The sequence below is a fragment of the Carassius gibelio genome, chromosome A19 (assembly GCF_023724105.1).
Source record: "Carassius gibelio isolate Cgi1373 ecotype wild population from Czech Republic chromosome A19, carGib1.2-hapl.c, whole genome shotgun sequence".
NCBI classification, from domain to species: domain Eukaryota; kingdom Metazoa; phylum Chordata; class Actinopteri; order Cypriniformes; family Cyprinidae; genus Carassius; species Carassius gibelio.
In genome coordinates this window covers 12,647,209-12,669,328 of record NC_068389.1, presented here as the reverse complement: position 1 = coordinate 12,669,328, position 22,120 = coordinate 12,647,209, and the positions used below count along the sequence as shown (strand labels likewise).

General features: G+C 37.9%; 1 protein-coding gene across 1 annotated transcript in view; it reads left to right on the top strand.

The window, feature by feature from the left end:
• Positions 1 to 22,120, top strand: part of LOC127935773 (hippocalcin-like protein 1) — a 32,114-nt gene that overhangs the window by 836 nt on the left and 9,158 nt on the right. The window lies entirely within an intron of this gene.

Here is a 22,120-nt window from a genome sequence, read left to right as displayed (position 1 = left end):
TAGGCTAAACTCTAGAAGCAGTTCAGTGTTATATCAACAATAATCTCGAAAAAGTGACATATTTACCCTTTTACTGTAGCACAAGTGAGTGTATAGCCTGTTTTATGACCTAGTGATGCTTTTAAAATAACCAGCTAATTATTTAACCGATAGGATTAAAGATATACAGAACCCTACAGCAGGATATATAGGCTATTATATTAATAGCTAGTGCAGCATTGGCTACTGTACGATATATATATATATATTTTTTTTTTTAAAAAAAAACCCTACTACCATCAGACAGCAGCATATTTCTTATTGCTTCAGAGATATTAAATAGAAACAAATTAACAAGAGGAGTGACTGCAATGATATTTCACTGGATAGTTTTGGATAGTATAGTATACTTATATACTATACATATATATACAGTAGGTAAAGAAAACATCCCCTTTAAAATAATCACATTTTGTTGCTTTGCAAATTGAAATGAAGACAGACATGTTTTGGTTTTATCCAGCTATATTTACTCAGTGCCATGTATAACATCTAAGTGAAAGATGTAACACCAACATGTCAGAAAAAAACCGATTCACCGACCGAGTTAGAAAAAGGATCACCCCCTCGTATACATGACTTGTAAACTCAATCAGGTTTAACTAATCACTTTCTCAATGCGCACAAAGCCATTTGACTTTAAACTGTGATTAATCGCTCAGCATGAAAAGAGCTTTCTTGGAGCATTTCAGTCCTTGTTAGTGCAATTGAAGCAAACAATCAACTGCAGGTGGCAAGACACTGTCAAAAGATCTCCTGAATAACGTTATGGACAGGTACAAGTCAGGAGATGGGTGCAAAAACAAAAATCCTGAAGGTCTTTCTGACCAAGAGGCCTATACAGCAACTCTGAAGGAGCTGCAGGAATTTATAACAAAGAGTGGTCATTGTGTGCATGTGACTACAATAACACAAACTCTCCACAGATGTGGCTTGTATGGGAGGGTTGCAAGAGAAAAGCCACTCCTCAAGAAAGGCCACATGCAGTCATGACTGAGCTTTGTCAAAACGCACCTTGAAGATCCTGAGGTAGTTGAGACTAAAACTGATTTATTTATTATTTATTTATTTATTCATTATTATTTTATTTTCTGACATGTTGGTGTTCTTTCACTTGGGTGTTATCATTTGAGTGTATATATGTGTGTGTGTGTGTGTGTGTGTGTAAGTTATGTAAGAAGATGAGAGTGGTGTATCTGAAACAATCTGTAATCAGGCTGCTCGTCCCACTGATCAATGGAAGGGTTACGACATCAGGACAGTGTGGGGTCAGGGATTTCTTTTTGCTTAAGATGTGCTGATAAGCGTGTAAGAATAATGTGTGTGTATGGAAACATACGATAGATTCGGATTTGGGGTTGAGCTGTCAGAATTGTCAGTCTTTCCAAATTCATATGCTGTTAATAAGCTTTTTTCTATAACACATAAATCCAGAATTGTATTAGCTTTTTTCAGTATAATGACAATTTATATTGATTAAACGGTGCTGTGAAGACAAAAGAAAAAACTACAATAACAACAGTTATAGTCCATATAACTCTTGTGCTATATTCCAAGTCATATAATAACTTTGTATGATCTGTTTTGGGAAGAGGAGCATACCATTTTTTTTATTATTATCTTTATTTCTGTGTTCAGTTGAAAAGGTAAAATCATATGGGTTTGGAACAGTAAGTAAATACTTTTTTGGATGATCCATTTCTTTGAAGAAAATGCTTACTTTTGAAAGTTACTTTCATCGAAGTGTAGACTGAGGAAATCGAAGATGACAGTGACTCAAGGGCTTTGAGTTTCTGCATGCCATTAACAGCACATTTAAAGTATGTGATCAGTGCTTGAGACACATGATGAATTGCTTCTGTGAGGCTAGAATCTCCTGTCGGGGCTTTTCCTTGGATTTCTCTTAGAAATCTCGTGGTCTCATTAATTGTCTCATTAGTTCTCACTTTGCTGTTTTCTTTAGTGGCTTGAAGCACATGATCCTCTTTGGAATCGGTGAAAAGCCGAATGGAAGGGTGGATCTCATCCACTTTGTTCATTTTCAACAATAAGTGACGGTATATGCATTCACTACAGGGAAGCTGTGGTTTGCTGCACATAAAATGTAAGTTTATGACACACATTATGTCGGAAACACTGGTCCATAAAACATCCACTTCCACTACTGGCTTGTGAGTTAATGGACATTAATGATAATAGTAGTCATGGCACATAATCTAAGATAAATAAGACATCCATGATAGTTGTAAGAATACATTAAAGTGCCCTTTGTAATTAAGATATTCAAGATAAAAATATGGAAATCAAATCAGATGTGCACTAAGTGCCATGTCTTTTGATGCAGGGAGACTTTATACTGCTGCAATCAAAAAGACCTATATACATTTTTAGAGACATTAAAAATGTTGTAATTTATAAATAAATAAATATATATATATATATATATATATATATATATATATATATATATATATATATATATATATATATATATATATATAATTTTTTTTTTTTGCTGTAGTATGACTCAGCATTATACAGCTCATTTCAACACTTTGAGTAACCAAGCCCTGCATGTGCCTTTTACCTGACCACTGCGTTCCACTCAGCCCGATTGTGGCTTCGCTGTGAGATCTGATTGTGAGTCTGAGAACCTTTTCAAGGGAGGATGTGGCTTTTGCCCCCCACTGAAAAGTTCTTGCTTCCTTTTTCCATAGCATACCCAGAACAAGCCTTGCCCTGTGCCTTCCATTAGGCTGCCGAAAGGGAGACCAATTACTCTCAGCAGCCGCACTGTGGTTGATTCTAAGGAGTTCTCTCAGAATCATCATGTTGTTCTACTGGGAGAGTGTGTGTGGTAAGGTGTGTGTTTTTGTGTGCTCAAGTGTTTCTTGAGTGAGCCTCCGTCTGTGAGTAAATGCAATCAGTGTCATGCTGTTTTGCTCGCTGGCTGCAGAGAAACCAAAGAGCAAAATAAAGTCTATGGTTTTTGCTGAAAATGCACAAATGCCCTGCTTAAGCACAGTAACCTCCAGAAATCTGAAATTAAGTAGACCAACACATGAAGTACTGTACTTCTGTCACGTTGATCGTCAGTGCTTCTGTACATCCAGTCTAACTTGGTTTTGGCTCTTTCAGTAGATCTTCCCACTGTTCAGATGGACTGCCTTGTTTTCAGCATGAACTGGGTCCTGGTGAGTCAGTTCCTTTTGCTGTCATCTTAGATGACCTTTTATTGACACTGGGGAGTTTGGAGGACCTCTTAAACTTGATGAGAGCTATACTTGGTGTTTTGAGATGATTTAGCTACAGAGAGATAAGAAGAGGAAAAGCAAATAAAAAGTCGTAGGGGTTTCCTCGTTTGAGAAATTCAGAGACCAACAGAAAAGTTCACAGAAGAAAATGAGAAAAAGAAAGCAGTTTAGTGAATTCAAGCTGCAATTTCAATTAAAAGTTGCATACAATAAAAATGAATGAAAACATTTTACAAAAGCAGCCAATGACCAGTGTCTTCATAGTGAAAGTTATATAAAACTAGACTGTTACACTTGAGAAAAAACTGTTGCCAAACGAATTCTGAGGTTATTAAACCCTTTAACATATTTTCACATACAGAATTTTATTTTTATTATTTTCAGCAAATTTTAACAAATATGCATAGTCCAGTCAGTGGCTTATAAAAAATAGTTTTATTTTACATCGGGATGGAGGCTGCCATGTTGGGATCACATGAGCGACTGAACACTACTCACTCTTGATACCTTCCTCTATTTCTGAACACTTTCACTTTGTGAATGAATTTTAAACATTGGTAAAAAAGGTCATTTCTACAATGCCACACATAACAAAACTGTCTGTTATTACGTGGTTTGTCATCCATGCCACTAGGTTTCAGTATTAAGTTCAAGACCTCTGTTGTATTAGTTGTTTAGGAAGATGAATGAAAGTAAGGCCAAAACAGCACACTTTTAAAAACTTAAATGCTGACAGAAAATGACTCTCTGAACATCACTTGCATATTTGCTCCAATCTTGTTTCAAGGATATGGTGTGTTTAATTAAAGTTGGCGCCAAACTACTTTGGCCCTCCAAGAGCACCTTTGGACACCCCTGCTCTAAAGTAAATCACAAGGCCTTTTATACCTTTATACTCTCATCATATAGTGAACACATATTGTCAGTATTCCCAAAGGATCTATGGATACTAATATACAAAATGAGAGCAACCGTTGAAGGTCAATGCACACAATTAATTTTCAGACACCCTTGGTCTGATATACTGCCGTTGAGTCATGTCAAGAAAGTGTTCTAGACTAGTGAGGTCAACACAGTTTACACAGACTCAACCCATTACACGATCAAAGTAAGCCAACCGTGTGGCACATTTGATCCCAGGCATGGGGACTGTGGGGTTTGCTTTCTGCTCAGAGACTGTGTGCTGTGCTACATGATAGCGGTTGAAGGAGACATTCGTGCTGAGGGGGCAGTTTGTGTTCTGACGAAAGGGGATGTGTATTTTTAGTCTTGGCCTCATCACGACAGGAAATGGGATAGTGGGCTCCATAATGTCTCAAATAACATACTTTTTGAGACATTTCTGTTTCTCTTTCTCCCAAGCCCTCCCATTAAACAATAGTTTAAACAGTTCATCCTTATTTGGGAATATCATGGCAGTAGAATGAAGACCTCCTATAGCTTTGGCATGTAGATTTGTGTATTCCGAATTTGACTGTATAACCTTGTGAACCACTCTATGCATTGTATTGTATGTATGTATTATTGAAATTGAATCTGAATTTATTGCATTGAATAAGCCATTTTGAGTAATACAAGTAATACACTCTCATCAAAATGAATCCTTAGTGTATTGTAAGTTTATCGTCTCAAACATGACTTTGAATTGAAATCTCAGGTGTGATAGGAAAGAGTTACTTGTCTTGCTGTCCTGTCATGGGACGTGCTGAGGTTGGCATGGGTTGATGTCTGGACATCCATGGGGTCAGCACTTTGACGATCTGACTGTGACTGGCCACTGTGAAGTGAGAGATCTGTTCTCCATGACCTGAATAATATGATGCCTTAGGCAATTAAGGTGTGGTGAGAATAATTACGTGGATGTGGGATGGAGGATGTCCTCTGAGTCCAGAACATTTCAGTGTATAGTGTTAAAAATGGAAATGAGCTGCGCTACATTCTGCTACCATTAATGGAAACTTCCACAAAATCAGTTGTACTCTCTAGCGGGACAATAAAAAATATAAAAATTATATATATATATATATATATTTATATTTCACAGAATAAATTGAGACCAGATATCTCTATGCACACAAAGAGGCTTTACATTTTTGCTTGCGGTTCACTAATATGGGCTATTCAATATCTGATAATCGGATATTAGTGGTTGCCTGCATTTTTGGCCAACACCAATATGATATATTTAAAGGGGGGGTGAAATGCTCGTTTTCACTCAATATCCTGTTAATCTTGAGTACCTATAGAGTAGTACTGCATCCTTCATAACTCCAAAAAGTCTTTAGTTTTATTATATTCATAAAAGAAAGATAGTCTGTACCGATTTTTCCCGGAAAAACACGAGTGGCTGGAGGCGTGATGTGTGGGCGGATCTAAAGAATCACGAGCGCCAGTAGGCTTTTAGGTTGAGAGCGTTTGGAAGCTGTGACACCGTGAGGACAAAACCAACCAAAACAAACCACGGCTAACAGTCAGATTCAGCGTATATTATGATCCAGAATCAGATCCAGAGACTGAAATTGAACAAGAGCAGCATCAGCAATCAGTCTCTATGTGGTATGTACTGAAACTGTATATATTTGCTTAGCGGTTTTGGAAAATGACTAAGTTCCACTTTATGTCGTCTTTTTTTTTTTTTTTTTTTTAAGCTGTACATGTGGAAAGTGCAGTTTGATGACAACATTGCATGTTGTTTACTTGATGTGCTTTCCCGCTGATAGCTAAGTTAACAACACAGAGATATTTTAAGCAGTTTTACTCACCGCCTGCGGTTCCAACACACAATCGTGACCCTTTTTCGTTGGGACTGCATTATCCTTAAGAAATAAACAATGTGCAAATCCGGCGTCAAACTGGACCTTGTTTGTAAAACAAGCATCTTCGAAATGCAGGGGAACAAACACAAACACTTGCACAACTCCATCCACTGGTCCCTTAATGCTGTTTCTCTTTTGGTAATCTGTGCTGGGTTGTCTTGCCCTGGCAACCAAAAACACACTCCTTTTGTGACATTTCGCGACGCTCTCGCTCTGATCAGTGAGTCTGTGCTCTGCTATACTGGAGCGCGCGCTCTTCCGGCAGAAGTTCCCTCAGGACCCATATAAGGAAATTCCGCTCCATCTAACGTCACACAGAGCCATACTCGAAAAAAACTTTCCGAAACTTGTGACAAACCGGAAGTAGTATTTTTGGAACAGAAATACTCCTTCAAACGTACAACTTAATTTTTGAAACTTTGTCCATGTTTAGCATGGGAATCCAACTCTTTAACAGTGTAAAAAACTCAGTATGCATGAAATAGCATTTCACCCCCCCTTTAAGTAATATGGGTAAATAATAGAAAATAAGATATTCAATTGTTAATTAAATTCACTTGATTCATTTAAATCTAATATTACACTTTTCTAATTATAATTCACTGTAAATATTTGAAAATACAAATACAATATACTTTAAATGCTGTCAATAGATCAGATTTCAGTGTTTTTGCAAGCAAATTTTAAGTTTCTCAGGGGAATGAAATAGTTTTGCAAGAGAATGCAGATGTTTTGCAAGTGATTATAACATTTCTCGGGTGAATGCAATACTTTTGGATTTGACATTGAATTTGAAGCGGAGATAAAAACTTAAAAATATTTTCTGATTTAATGGTCTGAATGATAAATTGGTGTATCACTTATTTCTACAAAACTATTTTTGTATTAGGTTACAATTTTGTGAAAGTATATGCATTTTTATATTCTTGATCAACATCACCACAGTTTGTTCTTTTATGTAGGTTTTAACTGAAAATGAGTGTAAAGGTTACATGCAAACTGAAAAAAAATATTAACAAGTAAGACAAAGGCAAAGACAAAAACTCAAAAGCTAGCATTGTTTACACTCATTCATCATCTAAAGCTGAAGTTCACACAGTATGATACTGAACTAAGGGTTTTCATGCTGGAGATTTTAAAACACTGTATTGTCAGAATGGTTAAATATAGTTTAAATAAATTTGTGCAGCCACATACTGCAGCTGGTGATATTTTGATAATACTGTCTTCACCGTCTGCTTTCCCATTCCTCACTGAGTGGATTCTGAAATGTTGGTAATGGAGGCTTAGGAAACATGTCCGTAGTCTGGCTCAATATGGCAATAGGAACAAACATCTGTCGGAAAAACAGATGTGATTTGTATGTCTAGCAGTTGTTAAGTGCCTGAAGACTGCCAGAAACCAGGTTAGCAGAATCCACAAGCTCAGACAAGTGACTGCAGACTGAGCCTTAGAGCACGGAGATGTTCCAATCAGTCTTGGTGTTTTTGTGTGATTGTCAGCAGGAGAAATGCTCTTCTTGCCTTCAGGAAATTGGTCCAACTTCTGGTCCTACAGAAGTAGTGCAAGAATGAGATCAAATATAATTCTTAGACTGTAATAATATTTCACATCATTACTGTTTTTACCATATTTTTGACTTATGACTTACCAGACTTATGACTGATAGTGTGCGTGGATTGTCGATTTGTATTTTAAGACAATCTTTTCAGCACCTCCTTTGTTAAGGTAGTCAGCACTACTGCAGTGCATTTTATTATTTTTATGACAGTGCTCTGAAGTACATAATCCGGATTGCTCAATATATTTATGCATATATTTATATGATGTCCGCTAAACTACAACTAAACTGACTGTTATCGCAGGCAGCTGATTTCTTCTTTAAAATTCTAAAACATGTAAAATACTTGATTCTAATTTTAAGATGTACTAAATTGCAATTATATCACTGTAAATGTGTAATTAGTCAGTACATTTGGCTGCACACTTCGAAGACACTGTACTTGAGTACTTATAAAGTGGGTCAAAAGAGCAATCTAAAGTTCAAGTAATTGCATACATTTAAACCTTAATACATTTTCACTGAATTGTAAATAACATGCAATTCTCTTTCCTAGCATTAATCCTGAATGAAGCATGAATCCACTTCTTCTGGTCTAGGGCATCCTCAGAGGCAGCATTGATTTGTTTCATTCAAAAAAAGTGGAGAAAAATGCAATTAAATAACATTAAGTGTCCGAAAACATTACATTCAGTTCATGCTATTTTGTTGTTTCTATCGTTCTTAAAACTGGTTGTAGAATATTTGATGTGTCTTCTGATATTGACAGGATGATGTCTTTGAAAACTGAATTGCTCACAACCTTGATCACCTTCTTCACTAATAAGATCAGACTCTCTGCGAAAAGCTCTTTGTGTTCCTCGAGCTAGTACACTGAGAGCTGACACCCAAATCCCATTCAGTGGGATTTACAGCTGCAGAAAGACTCCTGCAACAGGTAACTCCAGGGGGATGAATGATACGCTGCCTTCACTTCGCTCCATTGCACTGCACGTCCCAGAGGAGAAATGGGAAACCCAAAGCAGAAGTTACATTCTAATTAAGTCACCTCCATAATTCAGATTCTCCAGATCTAATATGAAGACCACAGTGCAGGAAATTTCCATAACCCAATCCCTTAAAAGCGGGGCTACTGAATCCATGCCCTGGCTGCTTGTCTGTTTTTCTGCCCTGATCATGACTAATGACCTTCAGGCACAGTTTGAGGAGATGCTGTAGAGCTCAGGCTCCACAGCCCTGCGGGGTGATTTATGTGTTTGTGTCTTCTTGCGGCTGAACAGTCAGCCAGTGCTAGACAGGCTGGCAGGAGACCACCGCCAAATCTGGCAGCAGGAACTCCCAAACCGATCCCTCAGCAACTTCAAGCAGGTGGACGTTTGAGGCAGAAATTAATGGATTTGTTAAACATCAGTGGTTTCGCAGAGGTTTTGAAGCAACTCTCTGGGGTGAATCTAAATCGTGCTAATTGCAATATTATGATAATCACTGCCATATATTTTTAATTCATCAACAATAACAGAATGGCAGACCTTCTATGTGCATTTGTGTCAGCAGGCTGTGTGAAGTAAGGTGTTATCTGAATTAATCTGTGCTTGTACAGCTGGGAGATTATCCAGTTGACATATCTCTATGTTGATGTTATGTTCGTATAAAAGGCACATGGAGGCTAACAAGGATACATTTTCTCCCCAATGCGGTTATGTCTCTGTAATATTATCCAAATTCCTTCATTTTTTCCATTTTTCCTTCATTCCTCCTACATTTAAAATGGCTAAAAGTTATTAAGTTGCACAGTGCAGCTGAAGTATTTCTTTTTAAAGTCAACATGAAATGACCATTTTGCTTATATAATCTGACATTTCTGAGTCAAACGAGACATCATAAATGTAGTATGAGAGTTGATTTATTGCATGGGGAAATGGTTGGACCATGCAAAGTGAAAACAAATTGTAGAGAGGTTTCTGTTGGCTGAATGTTAAGTGGCATTGATTTATGGCATTAGCTGTACTGCAATTGGGAAAAATATATATATTTTAGTTATGAGATTGAAGTCCAAATTGAGAGAAAAAGGTGTAAATAAATGCATTATGCTTTAGTTTTTTTGCAAACCAGACATTAGACAAATGACTCTTTTCAACTAAATTTTAACGAATCATTCAAAAAGACTCTAAAACTTATGAGTTCAGTCTGGTTAATCCTTTTCTGAATGAACTAATTAATACAGATTTGTAACTGAACCAACATCTAACTATTTTAACACCTAGGATGATAGCTATAACTATCATGGACGATACATTTAATAAGTTGTAATATTGCTTAAAAAACAACAACTCTATAATAGCACTCTATAGAAGATATCACTACACTATGCCTGTCACACTCTGTGTTGGAGAGAACGATGGAGAAGTGGATCAGAGAAACAATCTTTAATAAATCCAAAACAAGAGGGTAATCCAAACTAGGAATGGCTAAAGCACAGGAACATGGCATCTGAGACCCGACCAACATAGACAGCATAGAGGAAATGAGGCCAATTAACACAACACACCTGAACCAAATTAACACAATCAAACCAGGGAGAAACTGGGTCACGGGGAACACATGGGAAGAAAAACACACACAAACAGCCAGAGGCGTGAAAATACCCTTTGGGGAAAAAATGGCATGAAATTTAATACATGCTCATTCTATTTCGGCTACTGCCTGAGGGGTCATTAGATTATACTGAACCTCTATATTGTTTCCCACTCCCTTACACATTATTTCCACTTTGGGAAGAGATCCTGAGGGGCTGGAAGTCAAACTGTGGTCATGGTTCACCTTCTCTATTGGTGTGGTTCTCAGTCAGCTCCAGTGGCTTTCTGTCAAAGAATATTACTTCCAGTTGAACATGATCAAAGTTTATTTTCCGGCTGAGAGCATATGTACATCTTATTTAAATTTTAAAGTGATTTGAAGTGGAGGGGTCGCTCATCTGTGCTGTATTTCAGAACAGTGTTTCAGCAGAAGAAGATAAGCTGACTTTTATGAGCACCATTGCAGTATTGTAGTGTTTGGGTGTGAGTGCGTGTTTGCTATCTTTACAGACTGCACAGGATAGATTTCAGACCCGACGTAATGGATTGGGCAGATGAATAGAGGATGGGACTGCCACTTGCAGACTCCGTATAAAGTGTATACTGCAATGTAAAACCTCCTGCCAAATGCACATCAATATGGCGACATGTAATAAAGCTACAGACTCAGGTCAACAAGCTGTTAAGAGATCCTATTGTTATCTATTGAATTCCACAAACGAGCAGCTTTAACGAGGCGGCGAACCTTGATTAGTCCCTGAGAATGAATTTTTCATGAATTCTTTTGAATTCTTTGATACTGAATGCATTACACAGTGTTTAAACACTGCTTTTCCATCTTAGCTTTTGCTTGCAGCATACAAGGTATTTCAGAGAATTAAAAAAAGGTTGATTGTTAATGTCTGTTTAACAATCAACAATCAACAAAATTTACTTCTGGGAATGAACAATTAAATATACAATATCGTGCAACATTGTGCATCACTACTTTCATTTCCCTGAAGTGTATGCCATCTGATGCAAGTGCAATGTGCACAGCATGAGTGTACAGCTGAATATAAACAGCATTCCGTTCCAATAGGTGGCTGTCAATTTTCTTTCAACGTCATGATCCGTTCCTGGTTTGTAAAGTGCTTTCATTATCGCTCCAGCGATGTCTTATGTGTTACAGTTTTTTTAAGACAACAAGACTAACAAGCGCTTAACCATACTTCAGATACTTTTTCTAAACTCTTAACACAGACTCACACCTACAAAACACAATTGGCCAAATGGATAATTTTCTTCTCAAATACACATTTTGTTAAATATATACTAAATCTTCATTTCAAAATAGAACACATCTTTCTCTGCACACACCAACTTTACCAAAACACTGGAAATCTGACTCAAAATTAAATTATTCTGTCAAAGAATAACACTTGTTTTCACCTCACAAGGTACATGCAGTCAATCAAAGTACACCAGGTTTCAAAATACTGGCTATTGTTGACATTGCAAAAACTGCATAGACTTTTCAGTCTCAGTTTTACAGGTATTTGCATGCAAAACATGCAATTCACTGTTTTACACTAAATTTCTTGGTTAGGAACTGTATGTCCAAATGTACAGTAATGTTCACATTCAAAAGCATTCCAGTAAAAAGCTTCCGAACAAAAAACGACAACAGCAAAAAGCTCAGATATAAAAACTAAAGAAAAGGGGGGGGGGGGGGGGGGGTAAAATAAAAGTAAAATAAAAACAATCTCTCACTGCTCCTGCTCCTCCTCTCACTGCTCTGTCTCCTCTCACTGCATCTCTCACTGCTCCTGCTCCTGCTCCTCTCACTGGGCCTCACTGGGACTGAGGACACTCTTCAAAGTCCTCCTTTTATTGTATAAAGTGTCAATGAAATAGAAAAAAATAACCCCTGCCATTGAGTCTAAGCCAGATTGGAATCAGCTGTGGTTGGCCCAATTTATACAACATAAATCAACTAAGATATATTGTTTTTGAACTGATATCATTGCAGAAGCAGAGGTTTTTATACTGTATCTAAGGTTTGGAACATTGTTTTTGCTATTGTGGGATGTTGTGTGTTTACATTTGTAAATACTACAAAAACGATCCATAATTTTGTTGGGAGGTATAGCTTGTCTGTTCAGAAAATGTAAGCATTGTGGAAATGTGTTCAATGACTCCATATTGTGTGAAAACGACATGAAATGTGTGAATGGTACGGCCACAATTTCACAGTTATGCTGCTGTGAATATTCAAAGAAGCACTTAGCTCATTTAAAGTGGAATGTGAAATAGTTTTTGTGCATGTGTCGTCTTTCATTTCTCAATTCTTTCCTTTTGTGCTCTGATGCTGTGCCAATGTGGATGAAGGCCAGCGGTCCCTTTCTGTGTGACCCACATAACCATAAGTGCTTATAAAAGCCTGAGTTTCTCTAAGGAAACATGCCCAGGGTTGACCTCGATGTACCACTTTTTTGTCTTTTTTTTTTTTTTTACTCAGTGTCATCTGGTTCAGGCCAAGTGACTTGATAACTGTAGGTGTTTACAACAGTGAGTGGTCTTTCTTCACAATTTAGCATTGCTTACTAAAGCACACATCACTATTGCTCATATTTAAATACTATTGTTTCGCACATAAATGAGAATTCTGTCATCATCTTAGTCATCCTCACGTCATTCTAAACCTGTATGACTTTCATAGTCTTTCATCATAGACACTCTTTTGACTTGGAGTCACAATATGGCTTTGTGTGATTATTAAATTTGTAATGAGAAACGATTATAAACTGGCTGTTGTCAACAAAACACTGCCAACATATTCCACCTGAATATAAGCTTGGTGGTTTTTATGTTTGAAAAATACAGAAATGAAGAAAGCCAGGATTTTTTGTTGTTGTTGTAATTTTACACTATTATAAAATAAAAAGTGTTATTATTATATTTTCTGAACTACTTTTAGTGTTTATTATTTTACAATTAAATATTATATTTCACTAATATGACATATTTCTTTAATATCTAATATCTTTATTTAGTAATAATTCTGATCATCATCATAGTTTTTATTATTGATATTATGTTTATAGTCATGGTATTGATTAATATAGTCATGGTATTGATTATAATATCAATTATTATTATAGTATTTTTCCTAAATAATTTATTTATATATATTTTTGATAATGAGATTTCTCAATTTTAGTATTTAATCTTAATAATTAATTATTTATTATATACTATAATTGATTGTTATTATTACTATTATTGTTATTACTATTTCATAGTCATATTGATATATAATCACACATTTTCTTGTGCATCCCTACTAACAAGTACAGCCAACTTATGCTTTTTTAAAATTATATTGTATTATGATGATATGGCTTCTTATCACAGAATAAGCATATTCTATACTGTAATAAAGGCTGTCGATTAGCAATGGATTACATATATACTTAATCCTTATGAAAATACCAGAGATGGCTTGAAGAACACAGATAAACTATAGTTGTAGCAGAGAGAAGCTTGTATTCTACAGCAATAAGTTCGCATACAACCTAGTAATCGAGTCACTGCAAGAAAGCATTTCATTAAAGGCTAGTCAATATTGTCTTTTGTTGAACAGAATAGCCCTCCATCATTGTATGTAATGGACTGCATTCTTTCAGCAGCCGCAGTGAAACCAAATGAATGTTTCTGAAACAATAAACGACAGATGAGCAGTTATACTCTTTCAGCAACATCTGCAACTCGATCCAGCTTATGATGCAACTCACACACACATACTGTATACGGTATATGCAGGTGTGGACACTAACATTATGCGCTCACACACAGGTCACAGAGGTCATCCCGTCTCCAGTGTTTATCAGGCTTACACGCTCAGAGCGGGTCCTAATTGCTTTTGTTTATTATGATCAAGTGATCTGCCACAGTATGCTGGCAGGGACGGCGGGACTTCCTTTATGCATCTCTCGTGAGTGTGGAGGCGGGATGTTGTAATAACGACACACTACAGCCAATGTGTCGGAAAGCTTGTTAATGGAGGTGTAGGTCATACGCTGGGGGAGATGCTCATATCGCGCATATGTTTCTTAGCAAACACCAACAACAACATTTTACGATTTTTCAATCAGACACCAAATACTCCAAATATGTGTAAGCAATAAGGTATAAGAGGCCATTGCTCTTCTATCTCTCTGATGGGCAGCCAGCTGAGATCAGCTGCAAGTCCCTGTTGGCAAGAGGTATGAAATTACATCTATAATGTGAGCTGACAGAGGGGACCGCACTCACCGAGGACACAGCCTCATTCTTATTTTTACCTCCTTCATTAGCGTCCTTTCTCCATCTTCCTCTCCCTCTCTCTCCTCCACTTGCTCTCTCTCTCTCTCTCTCTATCTCAGACTGTTCTTGTTATTATGTCTTCTAGTCCCGCCCTCTCTCTTGAGTAAAGCGAAGCAGGTTCATTGATTCAGGTCAGGGCTCAACCCCTGCTGTCTTTATTAAAAGCCATACCTGACAGCTGGATGAAACGAGTGCTGCTGTGTAATGCTACGCTCAAATGTTAAACCAAATCTAGAAACATCTAGAAAGGTCTTGACTTGAAGAGTTAAGAATCTTCTTTACACACTGAGGTCACGTCACAGGATTGTTTATGAGCTAAACTGTGCTTTGTAATCGGCATTTAGATTTACCGTGTTGTTGTACACTGGTGGAATGAGAAGGCAGGGAACCTTTAGCCTCTGTAAGCTCCGAAATTTGATGGTTTGGGGATTTCAACAACAGTGTTTTTAAGAAGATGGTCTGGCCTTTGGCTCATGGGAGGTTTATATTGTCAAAATATTGTGAGGTGTGTGTGTGTGTGTGTGTGTGTGGTGAAAAAAGGTTGTAATTTATCTAATCAGTATACCACACAGAAGGAAAAAATCTAAAAAGAGAAAATGGCTTTATTCCAAAACATAGTGAGGTGGAGTACTCTGATAAAATATAATCCCCCTACCCAAAACCAGTTAAGCTCATAATTTTCATTGGTCGACTCTGTAAAGAAAAGGTCAGACTTCATGGACTCAACTCAGACCTCAGAAAAAAATATCCATTTTTTCCATCTTTAATAATGTATTGTCTTTAAATTATTTGTACAAGGGGGCTTTTTTCAGCATATATTGAAAAGCTGTATATGTTATTAATTTGAATAAAAGTGTTAATCAGTTGACAGCCTTGAATTTTTTCAGTGCTTTACACAATGCATTATGAGATTGCTTTCCCCACAAGGGATACATCCCAAAATGGTGGTATATCAACAGCCGGCGTAATTATGCTATCTTCTGTTTGGAACAGCTGGGCGGCTATGATTTCTTAAAATGCTGCCGACAGAGACAACTCAATAGGTTTTGGAACAAGACTCTTGGGAAAGAGAGATAGAGAGAGAATTTAAAAAGAGAGATGGTTCATGCGAAGGTTGCGCAATTAGAATTGAACTTTAGAAGAATTAAAAGTGTCTTAAGTAAATGAAATGAAGGAAGGGATAGTGCTGGCGGATTATAAAGGAAGAGGCAGAGAAAGAGATGGCGGCTGATTTAGAGAGATCAAAAGTTGCTTGTCGGGTCAGATTGATTCTCTGATTACCTCTGTTTCTCATAAATGGATGAGAGATAGAAACGCAGGAGCAGGGACAAAAATCAATCCTGTCATCCTCTTCCTTCTGCCTTTTTATAGATGCAGAAATAAGATACTTTATTGTGATATACTACTGTTGTGAGATTCATCTTTTGGCTCTTTCTCCCCTCGTCTGATGCACTCCAACTCCCTCCTTTCATTTCTCTCTTCTCCTCTTAGTCTTGCATTTTTATTTGACTGGTATGCAGTGGCTCCTTCACACTCCTTTCTCATGCTAGCAGGGATTTTAATGAGGCTCTTGTGTTTCAGATATTCAGCCTCCACATCCCTCAAGCTTTCCCACACAACTCTGGGATGATTTCACTGAACCGTTGTGGCACTTTTGAATGTTTGCAACCCAGTTTTAAACGGGAACTAAATGCACTGAATATTTACATGAAGCATTTTTGTCAAGGCAAACATGGCTACTTGTAGCTGTGGTTAAAGAAATTTTGTTTATGATGTGCTGGCCGATACTTCAGTTGCCACTATACTGACACCTGATGGTGTGGATGCAGCATTGTGCGGACTCAAGGCAATCAATGCAGTTATTTGCTTGAATTTTAACCTCTGTCATTTTCCCAGAGAGCACAGCATTACTCTCCTTTTTATCCATCAATCCCTCCACAGCTGGATTAGCAGTCCAGATGTTGCTGACCCACATAGAGGAGAGGAACAGCTGTCTGCAGGATGGGGTGGGAAGGCTGTCCTGGATTTTAACAGTGAGAACAACCACTAACACATGTGGGACACTGTGGAGCGAGAGAGGATTACCCCTTAAGCCCAAACATCCAGAGGAAGAAACAAGAGAAACTGCATAGAACAAGAAAAGGAGAAAATCAGTTTGAGCTTGCGAAGGGGCTGTTTCAGCGTGCTTCAGCATATCCGACTCTCTGGGATCTGCTGTCATCAGGGGTTTTCAAGAGCACTTGTCCCATTTCTATGTCATAAATAAGCTCTGTTAGTAATTTCGGTTTTTATGCACCCAATTGTTTTTTTAGGCTTTTCCAGATGAAAATTTTATTGCTCAGAGGTTTGCCTGCTCATTACATAGTAGGCTTAAAGTCAGTACAAAATTAGATAACTATCCCATATACTTTTTTCATGCTCTTGCCTGTTATTTTAGTGAATGATTTATCTGTGTACATTATTCCATAAATTTAACATTTATAATAGATTTGTAATTTTTTTCAACATGAATAAATGGTTTCCTTTGAACAGTCTAATTGAAGATAGAAACCTGAAACAGTATCATGGTTTACATAAAAAGATTTGTTGGCACAACTGTTCAACATTGATAGTAATAAGAAATGTTTCTTATTTTATTAGAATGATTTCAGAAGGATCATGTGACAGTGACTCACCAACACAGGATTTCATTTCATTTTAAAATGTATTAATAAAATATTTAGAAAAGAGATATATTGAACTAAACACATTTATAAAATTTACATTTTATATTAATAAAATATTGCTGTTTTCAATGCAGCCTTTGTTTAATGTTCAAAAACATAAAAAAAAAATCTTACCGACCCCAATATTTTAAACAATATATTCGATAATATAATCGAGAATAGCATAATAGACTCTTCTTATTTAAACCTCTGACTTCTGAGTGCAGATTTACTGAGTGTGATTTTGGCTAATCTAAGCAAAGTTTAGGAGCTTCCTGAAAACCCTAGAGAAGACTATTAGGGGTTTTTTTTTGCAAGAGAAAATGCATAAGCAGGTTATTTAACCTCCTTTCTAAGGAGAAACACAAGATTTAAAGGATCTCACTGGTGACTTTCCCTTTGGGATTTGCCAAGAGACAGTTATTTGAGAAAATTTAAGTGGATGAAGTCATTTGTGACCCTGGAGCACAAAACCAGTCATAAGGCAAACATTTTTTTTTATCGAAATTGATCTGAATAAATCTGAATAAAAGAGCTTTCCATTGATATATGGTGTGTTAGGATTGGACAACATTTGGTCGATATACAACTATTTGAATATCTGGAATATGAGGGAGGAATTTTTTTTTTTCTTTAGAAAATCGCCTTTAAAGTTATCCATATTAGGTTCTTAGCAATGTATATTACTAACCAAAATTTCAGTTTTAATATATTTACAGTAGGTAATGTATAAAATATCTTCCTGGAACATGGTCTTTACTTAATATCCTAATGATTTTGGGCATAAAAGAAAAATCTATAATTTTGACCCATACAATGTATATTTGGCTATTGCTACGAATATACCCTAGCGATTTAAGACTGGATTTGTGGTCCAGGGCCACTTTTCATTTTTTATATATTGCTCTCATCTTCCTCCAGATGTCTTATGTTCCGCTATTCTGGAGCTAAGGACATTTTTTTTCTTTGGGTAGGCTTGGTTGAGCCTTCTTTTATAAAGTCTAATGAGTGTAGAGTGCTATAAACTAACATGACATTTCTCAGTGTGAGTGATGAAATTCAGGCCCAGGGGAACGGGGAAAGGGAATTGCACTCCTACCTGTATATCAGCAAGGTGTTTGCTACGCAGTGAAAGAGAGAGAGAGAGAGAGATGTTGCGACATTTAACTGCCACCCATAAGTACAGATGCAGACACAATTACTTTGTCCTGTAGTTTCAGTTTTATGTCGCCTCTTAGTTTTCTGGTTCCTATAGAAGGCAACTTAAAGCAAAAATGCTTTAGAAATCCAGGAAATATCCAAAGGGCTGGTTAAGGCACATAATCAGATGGCATAATGAAAAAAACATGCACGGCACAATGCCATTTGCATGTCTGCTGGTCAGTCCAACACCAATGCTCTTTCATCACATCTGGGCCTGCTGCCAGTGTAAGCTGCTCCTGCTTTGCATTCTTGCCATTGTTGTTATTTTTTCTTTCCCATCATCCCTCCCCACACACACTCCCTCATTGTGATCCCTTTGCTAAATCATTTGCTGTAGTTTCAACCCTAAATGGTGTTTGGGATATATAGTCAAAGGACTCAGGTGACATATAGTGACAAAACACTGTTCATCACTGGTGGAGTTTATGTTTGTGAGGTGTCGACTGTTTTATATACAGCGGGAGTTCACTGCCATTGTTACTGTCGCAGATTACATCCCATCGTATACTAATGCAAAGGACACACTTCGGGAGCTGTACAGCACCATCAGCAAACAACAAAAAAATAACCCTGACGGCCTATTCATAATAGCCGGTTACTTAAACCACACAAACTTAAAGACAGTTTTGCCAAAGTTCTACCGACATGTGAATTTTGCAACAAGAGGAAAAAACACACTGGACTTTGTCTACACAACAGAAAAGAATGCATACAAGGCTGTACCCTGCCCCCACCTAGGGTATTTGGATCACATCTCTGTTATGCTAATTCCAGCATACAGATTACTTCTAAAACTCACCAAGCCGGGTCAAAAACTCATCACAGTTTGGCCAGATGATTCTAGTTCAGCACTACAGGAATGCTTTCAGTGCACAGACTGGAACATGTTTAAAGAGGCAACCACCTACAACAACCTCACAGACCTGCAGGAGTAAACTGAAACTGTGATTGCTTATATCAAAAAGTGCATTGATGAAGTGACAGTCACCAAGACCATCACCACATGTGCAAACCTAAAGCAGTGGATGACAGCAGAGATTCGTGGGCTGCTAAAGACCAGAGATGAAGCATTCAGATAAGGAGATAAAGCAGCCCTCAAAACAGCAATAGCCAATCTGTTCTGTGGCATCAAAAATGCAAAACGGTCATATGCTCAAAAAATCAACAATCACTTCACACACAGCAGAGACACACGGAGCCTGTGGCAAGCCATTTAGACCATGTCTGACTACAAGCCCCCTCCACACGCCTGTGGCGTAAAGAAGACCCTATCTAGGATTAACCTAACCCCAAGCCTGACGACATACCTGGGCTTGTACTGAGAGACTGTGCTACATAGCTGACAGATGTCCTAACAGATATCTTCAACACCTTGCTGAGCCAGGCAGTCGTCCCCCCATGTCTCAAATCCACAAAAATCATATTGGTACCAAAGAAATCACCTGTGTCCTGTCTAAACAACTATCATCCCACAGCACTGACTACAATCACACTGAAGTGGTTTGAAAGGTTAGTCATGCATCAAAATCAGCCTCTCCCACATACTTGATCCGCTCCAGTTTGCACACTGTCCAAACCGCTCTACAGACAATGTACTCTCCTCCACCTGGCTCTTACCCACTTAGAACCTCATTCAGTCCTTTTCGGCCACAACACCTCCAGCAGTACCACACTGAGCACAGGTGCCCCACAAAGCTGTGTGCTCAGTCTGCTGCACTTCACGCTGCTTACCCACGAATGCACTGCCAAGTTCAGCTCCAACCACATCATCAAGTTCGTTTTATGACACAACTGTGGTAGGGCTCCTCAGTAACAGCAATGAAACACATTATAGAGGGGATTGGCAAAGCTGGCTGAATGGTGTGGCAATAACAACCTGTCCCTCAATGTGGAGAAGGCAAAGGAGGTTGTGATGAACTTCAGGAGAAACTTCGTTGACCACCCCCTACTGACCATCGACAGCTTGACTGAGGAGAAGAGTCAGCAGCACTAAAATTCCAGGGGTGCACATCACAGAGGATCTCACCTGGACCACCAACACATGTCACTCTCCAAGAAGGTAGAACAGCGGGTACACTTTCTCAGCCAGCTGAAAAGAGTCCCTCCACCCATCCTCACCACATTCTACAGAGGAACAATTGAGAGCATGCTGACCAGCTGCATCACTGTCTGGCACGGAAAATGAAGTGCAGCAGACCGCAAGACCCTCCAGCAGACAATGAACACAGCTGCAAAGATCTTCGCCGCCCCACTACCCCACATCCTGGACATTTTCATCACACAATGCTCCAGAAAAGCCAACAGAAGGACTCCAGAAGGACCCCACCCATCCCACCCACAGTCTCTTCCGGCTCTTACCATCAGGAAGACGGTACCGGAGCATCCGAGCCCACTCCACCAGACTGCTCAACAGCTTTTTACCCCAGGCTGTGAGAGCTCCGAACTCAAATCACCCCACCCTCCTCTGAAACCCCACAAACCCCCTAACTCCTGAAACATGGACGATCTCACCTCCTCTACCCCTGAAACACCCCCAACCTTTTCACATCACTGAAAAACTGTCAGATTTTTTTTTTGTGCAATTCAAATCTATTTTGTGCAATTCTCCTCTATGCTCACTAGACACTTTTCACACACTGTTGTATTTACATAATCCCACAAAAGAGTAATATTTGTGTTTACATGCTCATGCACTACAAATCATCTTGCACTATTCCCCAGCCAGCTGCTTGACTTACGACGTTTCTCTTTTCACATGTACAGTATTATGTGAAGCATTCGTATGTATAGTCTGTATATTTTTCCTTTTCAGTATAGGTAAACATCTATATATAGTATATTCGTATTCAAAATCTGTCAGTAGGTTAGTTTCGTATAGGTACAGTGTTTATGAGTAGGATTTGAATAGTTTATATTTTTTAAGTTTATGTATAGGCAGACAAGGTTTATACTGTTTTACTTCTTTGTTGTTCCACTGAATGTCCACACATGTAGAGGAATGACAATAAAGCTCAACTTGACTTGATTTGACTTACATTTGGGCTGAGGAATTTTGGTGAAAATTTTCAATTTTTCTGATTACAAATTGCAAAAATTAGAAGATGATTGGTGCAAGTTGTGTTCCCAAATGCACATTACAGGCAACCCAAATACAGAGCAGGTGGATTTTGTGTGGAGCAGCATTTATTGTGGACCAAGCCTCCCTGAGAAACTGAAAACTCATGAGGTTCATGAGCTGCTGATGTGCAAATGAACACAGTGCTATGCTTCACTCCAAAATTATTTTCATTATATTTCCGTCTAAATTTAAGGCATATTGCAATTGCGATTTATTGTGCAGCCCTCAAATGCAATGCAAAATAGTTAACTTTAATATATTTGTAATGACTTAAAGGTATAATTCACCCAGAAATTAATTTTCTTTACTCTCGCTCATGTCATTTCCAACCTGGATTTCTTTCTTCTGTGGAACATAAAACAAGATATTTTGAAGAAGGTTTATTTTTTTTTGGCGGTTTTTAATGCAGAATCACCTCAAGCCACAGCATGGAGAAATCTGAATTTGATCGTGTATCTGATAGCTAAAAAAAATGGTTTTAATTAGATTTTCTTCATCTGA